Source organism: Pelodiscus sinensis, chromosome 13 (assembly GCF_052426305.1).
Source record: "Pelodiscus sinensis isolate ZL-2025 chromosome 13, ASM5242630v1, whole genome shotgun sequence".
NCBI classification, from domain to species: Eukaryota; Metazoa; Chordata; order Testudines; family Trionychidae; genus Pelodiscus; species Pelodiscus sinensis.
The window spans coordinates 37,475,753-37,489,476 of record NC_143064.1 but is presented as its reverse complement, the minus strand read 5'-3'; the positions used below and the strand labels follow the sequence as shown (position 1 = coordinate 37,489,476).

At 41.8% G+C, this 13,724-nt stretch overlaps 1 pseudogene; it reads right to left on the bottom strand.

Annotated features, from left to right (window-relative positions):
• LOC149523663 (uncharacterized) overlaps positions 1-13,724 on the bottom strand; it is a 32,347-nt pseudogene continuing 18,623 nt past the window's right edge.

Below are 13,724 nucleotides of genomic sequence, written 5' to 3'. Positions count from 1 at the left end.
TACAAACTAGAATCATTCATAATTCAATCTGTAAAAAATTATTGCAGCAATCAAGTCATCTTTCATAGCCTGCCGCAGATCATTTAAAATTAACTTTAAAGCCGAAAACAGTCGCTCTACTCTAGCTTGATTTGTTGGCATGCTCGAAGCAATTCTACAGGCAGCCTGAATGCGGAGTGGGTAGCTATGAATGACCTCAAAAACAGATTTAACTTTTAGACTACCAATAGACTCCATCGCCTCACAATCTTCCCAAAAGTTTCTCTCGAATAATGCTTCATTACAATTATGAATCGCAGAAACTCGCTGGCATCTTTCTTGTTTAACCAATTCCTTTTCAAAGTCGTCATCTTCTGAAGAATTGGTGCTTGAATTACCTCCATTTCCCTGTGATGGTTGAAGACATCTCAGGGATGGATGCTCGAACAAGTTCAGAGTGGAGACAGAAGTTTGAGAACAGCCTGCTATTTCTGAAGGATGTGAACTTTCCAAAACCACAAATTCGATTGTTGATGACTCCTTTGGTTGTGTTTCATTTTCTTCAACCTCTTTCACCGAGTTCAAATGTAGCAATAGATTTTGTTTTTCGAGTCATCGAGCAATATCAAGGAGCCCTTTCTTGTCTTTGGTATTTCCCTGGAGTTAAGAAGAATCCGATACCATGGGTCAACATAAACTCAAGCAAAGAAATGAATATTGTCAAAAAGCTTCTCTTCACGTGTCTGCATGGAGGATCGTATTCCTTCTGCAATTTGTCCACCATTTTCGTGCAAGAATTTTGACAGTTTTCACCATTCCTTCATTTAAACTCCCAGGGTTACATCGACAGCTTGAAGATTCACAGTTGTTTGGTTTGGCTTTGCCAAGAGGTCTTGCAGGTTCTTCACTTCATCCCATTCAGCTTTTGTTAACTTGAGTTCTCTTGTTCCAGCAGCAACCACTTGTTCACAGCAAGATTGAAAAATGAGAAGCCGATCAATCATTGCAAATGTTTAACCCCAGCGAATCACAGTATCCAATGATTGAGTTACCCCATGTAGATCAAGCAGAACACTTTGGGTTCGTAGTTTGACAACTACTTGTCAAATTTTTGCCAGAAATTTCTTCACATGTTGTTTATTCAGTCCATCCCAGATTGCCAACTGAAGAGTGTGAATACCACACTTCATCATTTGGACTTTTGAGTTGTCCTCATAAAGCCATGTTGGAAGTATGAGGCTAGGGTCATTAATTCATTGCTCAGCAGCATCCATGTTGAGTTCAATTTCATCCATTCCTTTAGTTCCTTCATCAGGCAAAATAGCTTCAGTTCTGTCCACATCCCTGATGTCAGAAATAGAAATGGTTTCATTGTCCTTGCTGAAATTTTTGACGGCACACGTCATGTTTACTGCATTGTCAACGCAGATGCTCAGCACTTGCATTTCACCGATCTCAAATTTTTCTAAAATAGCTTTTACTTGACTTTTCATGTAGGAAGAATTGTGATGCCCTTCAGTGTTGATTATGTCCAAGGTTTTTACCATAGCTTTATCTTTTCCTTCTTCGTAGTACTGAGCATTGATTGCAAGGAAATTTCTGTTTCCACAGGTTGCCGCATCCATTTTCAGGTAACACAATTTTTGCTCCAAAGCTTTCTTGAGCTCTTCGCAACCAGACTCAGCTGTGCTGACAACTAAATGACTAACCGCATCATGCCCCATCAAAACACCAAGCTGCCGACCCATTTCACCTGCAATTTTTTGGAATCCTTTGTTCTTTATCCTGAAAGTAGTGAGAGGTGTTGAACTCAAGCAAACCATTTCCATCAGCCCTTCACAGAAAGTATTGCCATCCATGGTGACTTAAACCTTTGAGGACTTAAAATATGAGTCAAGTTTTGTTTGCTCAATTTTGGGTTTCTTTTCAAATGAAGTTCCGCAACAAATCTTTTCTCCAGGAGTTTTTAAAGAGCCAGATGAATGTCATTTAGCCCTGATAGCTTTCTGTTTTGCCTCATCTTCCTGGTCCTTTTTTGTAACGAGAGCCATATAGTTATCAGGATGGTTACATGCCGCCAAAGGTTGAAAGTTTTCATGGCACTTGCTTCACTTGTCTTGAAGCTACATGGTTTGAGCTAGCCATTTACTTCCTTTTCCACCTTGCACATTGCCAATTTCTTCTTTGCTTTTCCCAAAAGCCCAAATTTTGGCTTTTCAAATTCAAAAGTAAAGATGTTGAGATCCTTTTCCGTAAATTGGCTATCAATCATGGGGGGCAGATTTGATTTTTCTATTGAAGCCATGGCCAAATCCTCTTGTGCTGCTACCACATCCAAATGTTTCTTGTTATGATCTTCGAAAAGCAATAAAAAAAAGCATTACATTTGTTTATAATGTACCTGCTTGTGATATCTTAACCACTTAAAGTACTTTGAATTTATTTTGGATTTTCTGGACAAAAATGATCGCTTTTTCTTTTTACACAAAATTATTGTTAAAGCATATTTTAATATTTTAACATGTTTCTTGCAATTTTAATGAAGTAAGAAATATTTTAATATACATAATGAATATAATTTTTTATTTATAAATTGCAAGTTAGCTTTTCTTATGAAATTTTGCGGTAAAAATATTGGAAATATTTTCCAAGTTTTTAATTAATATCTCAAAAAGCTTTAATATAGATATATCAATGAAATGTGATATGTGCCGTAGCATTAGTATGTGCTAACACTGTTCGACAACATTTATTGTTGGGAAGTAACGAGGCTACACATTACAAGGTGAAAATGAACATATACTAATCTAACTATCTAACTAATCTACGCGAGTACGTATTTGCCTAACCTTGGCACAATGGTTGGAGCAGTCTGTAGTGTTGCCAGATGTCTAATAATTATCTGATTCTTTAATAAATCATATTTCCAAAAAACTTTGTAATTTTGTATCTGTACATTAAATCTTAATTTTGGCCGAAGTGAGAAAAACTGTGACGTATTACATAAAGTGTTAAAGTAGATGTTAATATCAATTGTTATACAATCTGAAACTTTTTGGCACCTTTAGGACTTTCTTGTTAAATATCATTCATTTTGGATTGAAAATGAAAAAAAAAACTGGAGCAGTGGAGCAGTCAAGATTTTATGTACTTCGGCTCCGCTCCAGCTCCGGGCTCTGCTCCAAATCCCAGACTGGGAGTGGGAGCTGCCCCGAGACCGCACCCATTCCCCTGTGCTGTGGCTGAGGTGGGGGGGAGATGTCCCCTGCCTCTGTGTAGAGGGGGCTTGTGAAAGGAGGGCTGGCACTGCACGTGTTCACACATGCACAGGTTGCTGCGTGATCTGTGGTAAGCAAGGCCCAAGTGTGCAGTCCCTGGTCTCCCTTCCCACCCCCACCCCCCACCCCCAGTAAGGGAACAGTGAGGGCACTCACACGTTGTGGCCTCCCCAGATGACCCTGGTGACTCTGCTGCTGGGATGGCTCGGGGGTCCTGGTGGTGTGGCACCCTCCATCTCAGCTCCTGTGGCTCCTCCTCCATGCCCTGGTCAGGGCCCTCTGCTCCCGGATCAGTGAGCCCCGGAGTGGCACGGAGCATCCCACCTCCCAGTATGTGGTCCTGGTCACCAAAATAAGGGCAGGAGTCTGTCCCTGTTGGGGAGCTGCCCCGTGTAGCCCTGGCATACTCCTGGCCACACTACATGTGTCTAGACTGGCCAGTTTTTCTGGAAAATCAGTCGCTTTTCCAGAAGAACTTGCCAGCTGTCTACACTGGTCGCTTGAATTTCCGCAAAAGCACTGACTTCCTACTGTAAGAAATCAGTGCTTTTTGCTGAAAAACTATGCTGCTCCCGTTCGGACAAAAGTCTCTTTTGTGCAAAACTTTTGCACAAAAGTGCCAGTGTAGACAGCTGAGCTTTGTTTTCCGCAAAAAAGCCCCGATCGTGAAAATGGTGATTGGGGCTTTTTTGCACAAAAGCGCATCCAGATTGGCCACGAATGCTTTTCTGCAAAAAGTGCTTTTGCAGAAAAGCGTCCGTGCTAATCTAGATGCTCTTTTCCGAAAATGCTTTTAACGGAAAACTTTTCTGTTAAAAGCATTTCCGGAAAATCATGCCAGTGTAGATGTAGCCCTGCTGTAAATCTTTAATTTTCATGCGCACCTGCTCCTGTGTGCACATGTGCCCTTTTGTGGCCATGGTGGCAGCTATCCGACTGTAGACAGCTGCATTCCTCTGTCTAGTGCGGAGTTCATGGATGTTGGAGGCCTCCCCCCAAACCTCAATGAGGGTCATGATCTCCACAATAGTCCAGAAAGGTACCTGCCATCTCTGGCCCCTGGCTGGCTCCTGGGAGCTGGGGGACTGGGCGGTGGACAACTGGCTGGCACTGGCTGCCCCTCTCATTGTGAGGCCACTGGGTCAGGGCAATGACTGCTGGCAGGCCTGGATCTGGCACATGTAGTGTGGCCAGAGTCTACCCCTTTAACGGCTCTGGTGTTGGGGGAGAGGTGAGGAGTTTTCCTGGTTTGGCCCAGAGTGGCCACCAGGGGAAACTGGGAAGGGCTGGAGGCCCCCTATTTTGAAATAAGCATCTACACAGCGCTTATTTCGAATTATCCATTTCAAATTTGGCGTTATTCCTCGTAGAATGAGGTTTACAAAATTCTAAATAAGCGCTCCACTATTTTGAATTAATTTTGAAATAGCAGTTTGGCTGTGTAGACACTAGGAAAGTTAATTCAAAATAACGGCTGTTATTTTGAATTAACTTTGATGTGTAGATATACCGTACAGTGCCACAGGACTACTCATTCCTTCTGAAGAGTAAGGCTTAGCTCAAAAACCTCTCTTTGGTATTCCCATTGGCTAACTAAGGCTATGTCTACATGGCATTCCTCTTTCGAGAGGTGAGGAAATGCAGCCAAATGAAATTGCAAATGAAGCGTGGATTTGAATTTCCCGCAATTCATTTGCATAATTGTGACTGGTCACTATTTCAAAATACCCTATTTTGAGATTTAAAAAATGCTGTATAGATGCAGTTATTTTGAAAGAAACCCCTTCTTTCGAAATAGCCATTAAACCTCATTTTTTAAAGAGTTAGGATTATTTCGAAAGAAGAGGTTTCTTTCAAAATAACCACATCTACATGGCATTTTTTATCTTGAAATAGGGTATTTCTAAATAGTGGCCGGACGTGATTATGCAAATGAAGTGTGGGAAATTCAAATCCGCGCTTTATTTGCAATTTCACTTGGCTGCATTTGCATTCCTCTGTCGAAAGAGGAACGCAGTGTAGACATACCCTAAAGCAACTGCCCACACTATATGCTGGCTTCCTTGAATTCCATATTTAGATGCAAACTCTCCCGATGTGTTGTATAGGTAGCCAACATTCCTAATTCCACAGGATGGCAAGATTAGGGCTGAATTAAGAAAAGGACATTAGTGGATGCAGTCCAGGGTCCTGGGCTAAGGAGGTCCAGAAAAAGATGTCTGTTTGTTTGTTTGTTTGTTTGTTTGTTTGTTTGTTTGTTTGTTTGTTTGTTTGTTTGAAGGAGCTTCTAAAAGGTTTGAAATATAGAAGCCTCTGTTAACTGGCTGAGCCTCAGTCAGGGGGAGGGGCTACCAGAGCTTTATAAGCCTGTGAGTCAGCAACCAAGGAGCTTGCAAACAGGAGCAGCTAACAGGGAGTTTGGAGAGGGAGGTTAAAGTGGGAGGTTAGGGGGCTCTAGTGACTTCTGACCTTCTTTAAATATAACTTTTATAATCTGTATTCTAGACATTTAATAAGCCCAGTTTAGACTTAAAATTATTCATAAGAAAAATGGAGACAGAAGCCCAGCAGCAGAGTGGGGGCTATCCTGTTTATTGCGTCGAGTATCACATGTATGATTACCTGCCCTGTGGGTGGGTGTGTATGTGTGCACCCGTTGCAAGGAGCTCCTGGCCCTCGGAGACTGAGTTCAGGCTTTAGAGGTCAGAGTGGCTGAACTGGAGGAGCTAAAGGAGGTAGAGACATATGTTGATGAGACTTTCCGGAACACTGTAGTACTGTCCCACCTCCAGTCTGAGAGCCCCAGTGCTCTTAAAGAGGATGAAAGTCTCAAGGGAACAGAGCATTCAATGGGAACAGAGGGAAAGCATCCTGTAGTTCGGACCCTCCTTCCAGAGGATGTTGCGGTATCCTCTCACACTGAGGATACCTCTGAGGGGGAGGGAATGCCAGTGGTAGGAACAGGCAGGAGTTAGTAGTGGGTGATTCATTATTAGAAACATAGATAGTTGGGTTTGTGATGACCAGGAGAACCGTATGGTCACGTGCCTGCCTGGTGCAAAAGTTGCGGATCACTCGAGGCATCTAGATAGACTTATGTGTAGTGCTGGGGAGGAGCCGTTGGTCGTGGTACATGTTGGTACCAGTGACGTAGGGAAGGGTAGGAGAGATGTCCTGGAGGCCAAATTTAGGTTGCTAGGAAAGAGACTGAAATCCAAGACCTCTATGGTGGCATTCTTGGAAATGCTTCCAGTTCCACGCGCAGGGCCAGGTAGGCAGACAGAGCTTCAGAGTCTCAATGTGTGGATGAGACGATGGAGTAGGGAAGAGGGGTTTGGATTTATTAGGAACTGGAGACACTTTTGGAGAGGGGGAGCCTATACAGGAAGGATGGGCTCCACCTAAACCAGGGTGGAATCAGACTGCTGGCACTAAACATTAATAAGGCCGTAGAGCAGTTTTTAAACTAAGAGATGGGGGAAAGCCGATTGGTGCGGAGATGCACATAAATCAAATGGAGACTTCTTTTAGAGGAGAATCCATTGATAGAGATTCTCTAAGCTATAGTCAGAAAGAGAGGAGGGGAGAGGACAAACCATGGGCCAGAACAGACAAACAACCGCATACAAAGGAATCCAATGCATCAGGGAAGGGCAGACAAATAAGCAGTGGCAAATTTTTAAAGTGCTTCTACACAAATGCTAGGAGTCTGACTAATAAGATGGGTGAACTAGAGTACCTCGTATTAAATAAGGAGATTGACATAATAGGCATCACTGAAACCTGGTGGAATGAGGAAAATCTGTGGGACACAATCTTATCGGGATATAAAATATATCGGAAGGATAGAGCAGGCCAGGTGGGTGGCGGAGTGGCACTGTATGTGAAAGATAATATAGAATCAAATGAAATAAAAATATTAAGTGAATCAACATGTTCAATAGAATTGCTATGGATAGTAATTCCATGCTCCAATAATAAGAAATTAGGAGTAGGGATATATTACCGACCACCTGACCAGGACAGCGATACTGACATTGAAATGCTGAGGGAGATTAGAGAGGCTACCAAAATAAAGAACTCTATAATAATGGGGGATTTTAATTATCCCCATATTGACTGGATACATGTCACCTCAGGAAGAGAAGCAGAGATAAAATTTCTCAATGGCTTGAATGACTGCTTCTTGGAGCAGCTGGTACAGGAACCCACAAGGGGAGAGGCAATTCTCGATTTAGTCCTGAGTGGAGTGCAGGATCAGGTCCAGGAGATAACCATTACAGGACCGCTTGGGAATAGTGACCATAATATAATAACATTTAACATTCCTGAGGTAGGAAGAACACCTCAGCAATCCAGCACTCTGATATTTAATTTCAAAAAGGGGAATTACACAAAAATGAGGAGGTTACTTTAACGGAAATTAAAAGGCACAATGACTCGAGCCAAATCTCTGCAAGCTGCATGGAAACTTTTTAAAGAGACCATAATAGAGGCCCAACTTAAATGTATATCCCAAATTAAAAAAAACATAACAAGAGACCTAAAAAAGAGTCACCGTGGTTTAACCACCATGTAAAAGAAGCAGTGAAGGACAAAAAGGTATCTTTTAAGAAGTGGAAGTCCAGTCCTAGTAAGATAAATAGAAAGGAACATAAACACTGTCAAATCAAGTGTAGAAATGTAATAAGAAAAGCAAAAAAAGATTTTGAGGAACAGCTAGCCAAAAACTCAAAAAGAAATAACAAAATGTTTTTTAAGTACATTAGAAGCAGGAAACCTGCTAAAAAACATGTGGGTGCCCTAGACAATCGAGATATAAAAGGAGTAATCAAGGACGAGAAAGCCATTTCAGGGAAACTAAATGATTTCTTTGCTTCGGTCTTCACAGATGAGGACGTTGGGGAGATTCCTAAATCTGCACCGTCCTTTGTGGGTGATGAATCTGAGGAACTATCCCAGATTGAAGTGTGATCAGAGGAGGTTTTGGAACAAATAGAAAAACTTAATGTCAACAAATCTCCGGGACTGGATGGCATTCATCCAAGGGTTCTAAAAGAACTCAAATGGGAAATTGCTGAACTATTATCTGTGGTTCGTAACCTATCCTTTAAATTGGCTTCCGTACCTAATGACTCGAAAGTAGCCAACTTGACAGTAATATTTAAAAAGGGCTCTAGAAACAATCCTGGCAATTACAGACCGGTAAGTCTAACTTCAGTACTGGGCAAATTAGTCGAAACAATAGTAAAGAATAAAATTGTGAGGCATGTAGAAGAACATAATTTGTTGGACAAACGTCAGCATGGTTTCTGTAAAGGGAAATCATGTCTTACTAATCTATTAGAGTTCTTTGAAGGAGTTAACAAACATGCAGACAAGGGGTAACCTGTAGATATAGTATACTTAGATTTTCAGAAAGCCTTTGACAAAGTCCCTCACCAAAGGCTCTTGTGTAAATTACATTGCCATGGGATAAGAGGGAAGGTCCTTTCTTGGTTTGAGAACTGGTTAAAAAACAGGAAACAAAGGGTAGGAATAAATGGTACGTTTTCAGAATGGAGAGGGGTAACTAGTGGTGTCCCCCAAGGGTCAGTCCTGGAATCAATCCTTTTCAACTGATTCATAAATGATCAGAGAAAGGTTTAAGCAGTGAAGTGGTAAAGTTTGCGGATGATTCCAAACTGTTTACGGTAGTCAAGACAGAAGCAGACTGTGAAGGACTCCAAAAAGATATCGCCAAACTGAGTGATTGGGCAACAAAATGGCAAATGAAATTTAATGTGGATAAGTGTAAAGTAATGCACATGGGGAAAAATAACCCCAACTATACATACAGTATGATGGGGGCTAATTTGGCTATGACAAATCAGGAAAGAGATCTTGGAGTTATCATGGACAGTTCTCTGAAAACTTCCACACAGTGTGCAGCGGTGGTCAAAAAGGCAAATAGGATGCTAGGAATTATTAAGAAAGGGATAGAAAATATGACACATAGTATCTTACTGCCCAAGGATAAAACTATGGTACGCCCACATCTTGAATACGGTGTACAGCTGTGGTCTCCTCACCTCAAAAAAGATATTTTGGCCTTGGAAAGGGTTCAGAAAAGGGCAACTAAAATGATTGGGGGTTTGGAACGGGTCCCATATGAAGAGCGGTTAAAGTGACTGGGACTTCTCAGTTTAGAAAAGAGGAGACTGAGGGGGGATATGATAGAGGTCTATAAAATCATGAGTGGTGTGGAGAGGGCGGATAAAGAAAAGTTATTTATTAGTTCCCATAATAGAAGAACTAGAGGACACCAAATGAAATTAATGGGTAGCAGGTTTAAAACTAATAAAAGAAAGTTCTTCACAGAGCATGTAGTCAACCTGTGGAACTCCTTGCCAGAGGAGTCTGTGAAGGCTAGGACTATAACAGAGTTTAAAGAGAAGCTAGATAATTTCATGGAGGTTAGGTCCATAAAAGGCTATTAGCCAGGGGATAGAATTGGTGTCCCTGGCCTCTGTTTGTGAGAGGATGGAGAAGGATGGCAAAAGACAAATATCTTGATCATTGTCTTCGGTCCACCCTCTCTGGGGCACCTGTCAGCAGACAGACTACTGGGCTTGATGGACCTTTGGTCTGACCCAGTACGGCCGTTCTTATGTTCTTATGTACCAAAGGTACAGTTCTTTTTGCAGGGCATTCATAGCCCAGAGCCCTAGGCCACAGCCACTACAGCCCCTGGGTTCTGTCCCTTTCTGGCTTTCTGCACCACTGTTCACATACCCCCACTGGGCTAGAGCTGTGAGTATGGGGAAACTCTATCTGCACACTGCCCTGCAATCACTTGCACACTCTGCTCCTGCAGCTCCCATTTGATTAGAATCATGGTCAATGGGAGCTACAGGGTGCAGTGTCTGCAAATAAGTGCAGAGATGTGTGCAGAGCCCTTTGCCCCGTCCTCTCCTCAGGGCCTATTCCACCAAAGAGGAGTTGTCCCCAGGAGTTGTCTGGCCCTGGGTAGAGTGCCTAAACATTAGACCACTGAGCCTCACTGCTGTTGAACTAGTCGCTTAGTACAAAAATTGCATATGCCTCTTCCATAAGGTTTAGATGTGTCTCCACTCACTTCAGTGGGCTTTCTACCATATTCCAGAATCCCAAATCCTGGGTATACTGGGCATTGTGTTGAGGTCAAATGTTTGGACCTGGGGATTTAGTTCTTGTGCAACAGATAGTTAGTTGGAGACCACTTACCAGCCATGCTGCAAAAATTGCCTGTTTCTGGGCTTATTATGACATTAGGATTTAATGTTAATATTATAAAAAGTCACAGCTCTTTTCTCCCAGACAACATGTCTGTCCTCAGCCAAGCATGCCCTCAACAAATCAGTCTTTTAATTAGCTACTTAATGACCCTACAAACTATCTGAAAGTACTAAATATTAGCTGTTTCCTTGAATTAACTTAATTAACAAAAGTAAAGAAAATTTCTTCTCATCAAAGCCTCATCCCTTTAATTTGAAGCTGGTCTCAAAATGCTGCTTTAACGGTAAGGAAATGAAAGAGAAGATTCTCCCTTCATTGTCTCTGGAAGCCTTCCAACAGCAAAGCCCAAAACCAAATATTCATGTTAATCTTTTGTTTAAAAAAAAAAGAGATGTTTTAAGCATATTAATTCAGGTTAACTCTGGAATGTTTCATGTAGTAAGAAAAATGAAAACTAGTGTGACTTGAATGCTCTCTTAAAACAATTCATGCATGCACAGAAATGGTTACATCTGTTCATGTGGCATGCTATATTAGAAATATAAAGCTGCATATTTATTCTATAACTTTATTCTTAATTGCTATTTAATCTTGCTTGACTTCTGATAAATTTTATTTGAATATAAATGTATTTTATTAAGGTGACACAATCATAGGTCAGAGGTTGATTTTTGAAAGAAAAATGTCCTGAGAGCCCTGTATGTACTGTAATGACTCTCGTTACACTATTTTTTTCAGTTTTGACAGATCTCTTAGAAAATCTAGCTGAAATACAGGTTTCTACTCCAGTATTTAAGAAACATCTAGCCAGCTATTGTTTTATACTGTGAGATCCTGCACAATTATGAGCTTTGTAAGGATCCTGCTCATTTTACGTCAGCTCTTGAGAGACATTTTATCAAAATGATAATAAGTCTTGACAAAGTTATAGGAAATCATTTTTGTCTGAGGATTTCATTATTAAAAAGTTGATTTACTATGGTATATGTTTGTCACTGCAAAGGATTTTGGAACTTAATTTCATGGATCTGTCAATGATCCACCCATTCTCAGCCTAGCTGAGGTATAATCTTGTACCACTAAGTTAATGGCAGTCTTGTCTCTGACATCAATTATCTTGCCAGCCAGGATATGAGCCCATACTAAAATATCAAACTATTCTCATGCTAAATCCATCTGTAATGTAAGTTGTTAAAATTAAGGTTCTTCTAATGAATAATATGTAGGCATATTAGCACATTTGAAAAATATTTCTTTATCATTTTTTGTAGGATGCTAGGACTGATTGTGTGCAAAGTTCTGAAGATTAACAATGTAGATCGATAGTAATTTATTAATTGTGAAATCACCACTGTTAGTCTTGTCATTAAAATCATTTATGTATGTGGCATTGTATTATTCCAGTTTACTAGTTTATAACAATGTTGCTAGATATTTAGCAACTTCTGAACAAGGTTTATTGCTGTGTTTAGTTTCAAGTTTTTTAAACTGATCACTTAGAATTCAGTTTAATAACACAGTACATACTTACAGTTGTTTCATCTTAGCTGGTAATATACTGAATAGGGCATGATATCAAAATGTCAGACTTTAACTGCTTCACTGCTGATTTTCCATTTTAGCCCCTGGCTCTCACATGCAGAAATCTTGAATTAGAATATCATGTTGTCATGGTAAATAGACAAAGCTCAGTGTGGCATCTTAAGGGTACATCTAGACTTCAACCCTCTTTCGAAAGACTTCCGAAAAAGAGATCCGCTTTTTCAAAAGAGAGCACCCAGGCAATCTGGACACTCACTTTTGAAAAAGCCATGTTAGTGTTCTTCCTCATAAAATGAGGTTTATCGCTGTCAAAAAAAACCCTGCCACGTTCTTTCAATTTAATTTTGAAAGAATGTGACAGTAGTCTAGATGCAGGTGAAGTTTTTTCGAAAAAGGCCACTTTTTTGGGAAAAAAAAAACCCTATAGTCTACACATAGCCTAAGAAAGAGGTTTGAGGTGGCTAAGCTTGAAAATCATTCTTTTTTTAGAACCAAAAGTCAGATTCTCTGCTTGTGTAGCTTTGCACATTTTAATTGACTTCAGCCTATTTGGCTTGATTTTGCTTGTTTGGAATTATCACACTCATGATGATCTAGCATTTATGGAGTGTTTCACACAAGTGAATCACAAAGTCTCTTAGGGTATGTCTACGCTACAGTGCCAATTCAAACTAAATTATTTTGAATTAGTTAATTCAAAATAAGCTAATTCGAAATAACGCATCTAGACCCAAAAACTAATTTGAATTAGCATTTTGCTAATATGAAATAGTGCATCCACACTGACTGGATGCTGGGTCACATTTAAGGGCAGCTGAAACTGATTCCAGCAGGGCATCAAATCAGTAGTTGTTTTGTGTGGCTGCTGTCTGACACTCGTGCTTAAAGGGACCCCCCTGGACAGCCATTTCTCAGCTTTTCCTGCTTCCTTGCCTACCTCGCTGAGGGACAGCAAAGCGTTTTCCTCTCTGCCTACCTGTGTCGGTGGTTCCCAATGGCAATGACGCTGCAGTTGGCAGCATGGAGCCAGAGCTCGCCCTGGGCATGCTGCTCCAGTTTTTGGACTTGCTGCTGCAAGCCTGCCAGCAATGGCTGGAGGCTGCCTGGCACCATCTGGTGCACGTCAGCCTCCTGCCCCTCCCCCTGGCCTCCCTAGTGACGGTGGAGGAGCCACAGCAGCACTCAGACACCAGAGTGCCCCGCCACATCTGGTGTCTGGACACCAACAGAGACTGGTGGTACCACATCATCCTGGAGTGCTGGGGAGACCAACAGTGGACCCAGAAATTCTGGATGAAGAAGGATACCTTCCTTGAGCTCTGCGAGTGGCTCGCCTCTGCTCTGCGGCAACGGGACACTCACATGAGGCCCGCCATACCCCTCCAGAAGCGTGTGGCCATTTCCCTGTGGATGCTCTCCACGCTGGACAGCTACCGATCCATCGGGAACCAGTCTGGCGTGGTAAATCCACTGTTGGAGCAGTGCTCATGCAGGTACGGCACTCACCAGCCACTGGGCCAGGGGAAATGGGGACTGCAAGGAGGGAATGGGCCACCCCAGGGAAAACAGGGGGAGGAGGCGAAAGTGCCCCACACGGGAGGGTTCGGTCTGTCCCAGCCATACTACACGCCACCCATGGTGGTCAGGATCGCAGCGGGGGTTGTTTCC